General features: G+C 42.2%; 1 pseudogene; it reads right to left on the minus strand.

Moving 5' to 3' along the window:
* Window positions 1-371: 371 nt before the first annotated feature.
* Window positions 372-2,898, minus strand: part of LOC116697351 (copper-transporting ATPase 1-like) — a 13,123-nt pseudogene continuing 10,596 nt past the window's right edge.

The raw sequence follows: 2,898 nt of genomic DNA on the forward strand, positions 1-2,898 counted from the left end.
AAAAAAAAAAGTACTGAAAGTACTTCCTGGAAATAAAAGCATCTCGTCTAGTATGATGACAGAAAGAATAGGCCTTTTCACAGCAGACATTTTGACTACTCATAGTAGGTTAAAGCATTACTTGGGTTACTGACAACAGGATAGCTCCGTTGTGTCCCACAAGAGTGAGCCAGAATGCACGATTCGGCACCCTGAAGCAGCTAATTGGAATTCAGCCATCATTTTTTAGTATTATTTGCACCGGTTCTTTTCCTACTGTGACAACTAAAAGTGTTTCTGTAAAAAAGGACTATTTGGCTTTTTCAAAGCCAACTACATCACAACACCTTTTTCCAACAACCAAATAAAGTAATTCAAGCACAATCAAAGTCATCCATGTAACAATTTCTGTTTAGCAATGAATAATGTTCACATTCATTAACAGGCAACTTGTATCATTAACCAAAGATGCAGAGGGTCAACACAATTAAAGAAACCTATGAGGAAAGTCTTCTATAGTGGGTGTCACTATGCAGTCCCTGCTGTGAGTCATTGACTTTCTGTGTCTTCTGTTCTGTGCACAGTGCTCTTTGGAATGTGTTGGACTTTGCCAAGGTGGCACCTTAACTGGCACTTGGGTAACATCATTTACAACTCACTCCACTAGCACTGCACAAAAATCAGTGTTCAGCAAGTTACAAGACTTCTTTGACTGAGTGTCTCTGCTTTACCTTACTCAGTTATACATTTTGTGGAAATTTAAAATTAAAATTAAAATTGGCATTTGGATTCAACAACTTCATTTTTCACACAGGATATAAGAAAAAAGATAAATAAGGGTAATATAAATACTCTGGAATTAAACAACAGTGTTATAATTTTCCTTTTAAGGTAATTAGTTAAAATAACTTGGGAGTGTCCACTCTTACATGGGGCATCCCTGGTAAAATGTCTTTGGATGGGTGTTTAAAATCGTACTGGCAAATGACCACAGTGGCAGAGCTGATCATCACTCCGCTTCCTGGATGTGGACACCTGCTTCAAGGCTCTGTACATACTTCAAGGATCTGTGGTTGCTTCATGCCTCTGCACAGTGTGTCAAAGAGTTGGTCAAATAGTGTGCCTGAGGGAGGTGACCTCAATACAAGATAAGATAAGAACTGAAGGAAAGAAAATCACCCCCTCAAGCTCTGAAGTGCATGTGGTCAGCTGGTTGAGCTAAAAGAAAACAAGGGGCGTGTAAGTCAACAGTGCTGCCCTGAAGCCCCTACAGCAGATGGATGAAGCGTTAGTCAATGTAACCCTTTCAGCCTCACGTGGCTAGCCTTAAAAAGAAATGCAGTTACCATCTACTTCAGCATATAAAAGTAACTGCTGACCCATGTCAGCCTTATGTATTCAGCAAAACTCCTCACACATCGCCTCCCCCACCAGCAGTGAGTGTTTGTCGGGCTCACTGAGCACCAAGCTGTTGAGAGAGTGCTTGTCAGAGCGCAGGGAGTTGATGGAGACACGACTGTAGTTGACAATACGGTCCAGAAGACTGAGTCTCGGGGAGGGACGACGCATCTCGCCCATGCCGATGTGGACGCTGACATCGGACAGGCGGCCCTGCCGCCTGCTGTTACCCAGCCTGGCCTCCAACTGCTCAGCACTGGGCTTAGTGTAACTAAACAAAAACAAAGAATATGATTAGAATAATGGTTTTAGATAAAAAAAACTAAGCACAAAAGATAAAACAGCCCTACTAAAGTAAAACTTTAAATATCTCATTACCATTTGAGGAGAAGGGACGATAAAACCACAGAGACCGATGACAGCGCCATAGCAGCAGAACCCATCCACGGCTGTAACACCAGGCCAATGGGCATGAACACACCTGTGGACACACACGATTCAGTGCTGTGGTCGAGTATAATGTCATGACATTTAAATAAATGTTTTTGCAGTCACCCACCAGCAGCAATAGGAATGCCAACCAGGTTGTAGATAAGAGCAAATACAAAGTTGATCCTGATCCTCCTGACAGTCTTTTTAGAGAGGTCGATGCTGCCCACCACATCCAGGAGGTCATTCTGCAGACAAGACAACAGGGAAATGAAAAGGGGAGTATTATCAGATAACTGTGCTTAGTAATACAATAAAAACCACATTCCAAGTAATATCTGCAGAGAAGTTAACCACATTTGGGATAACAAGGCAACACCTTTACTCTATATAGAGTAACTTATAGTTTTATAAGTTGATGTTTTAAAAGAGTGGTAAAAAAAAAAAAAATAGACTGGGAACGTATGTTTTTCTCTCCAGTTGCACAGCTATTGTGACACAGTTGTATTACAATTTCGGTATCCTGATACAGTGTTTTATATTGTCTGTGGCACTGTGTTGTGCCAGAAACATTGGTTTTGCACTGCGTCTATGCTGCAATCTGTAGGCCAGAGCCATGAATTCATGACAGACTTTTTCAAAAATCCACAAAGCACAAATTCTCACCCTAATCAACACCACATCTGCTGCTTCTATAGCCACATCTGTCCCGGTTCCTATGGCAATGCCCACGTCAGCCATGGCTAGAGCAGGTGAGTCGTTGACACCGTCGCCCACCATCGCTACTCTCTTTCCAGCCTGCTGCAGCTGTTCCACCTTAGCCACCTTGTGGGAGGGCAACACCTCGGCAAACACTGTCCTGATACCCACCTGTTGGAGTGGCAGGGAGAAAGACAGACTCAGAAACACAACATACAATATGGTAGACCTGGGCAATATGGCTGAGAGATAGAACCAAGATATTACCACAATACTGCAGAAACTAAATTCTTAAATAATATCAAGTATTGTATGAGGTACAGTATCTAGATACATCCAGGGTTCTAAATTAACACCCGCCAAATGCTGGTTAAAATTCATTTTGGCGGGTGT

This window comes from Etheostoma spectabile, chromosome 10, assembly GCF_008692095.1.
Source record: "Etheostoma spectabile isolate EspeVRDwgs_2016 chromosome 10, UIUC_Espe_1.0, whole genome shotgun sequence".
Classification (NCBI taxonomy): Eukaryota; Metazoa; Chordata; class Actinopteri; order Perciformes; family Percidae; genus Etheostoma; species Etheostoma spectabile.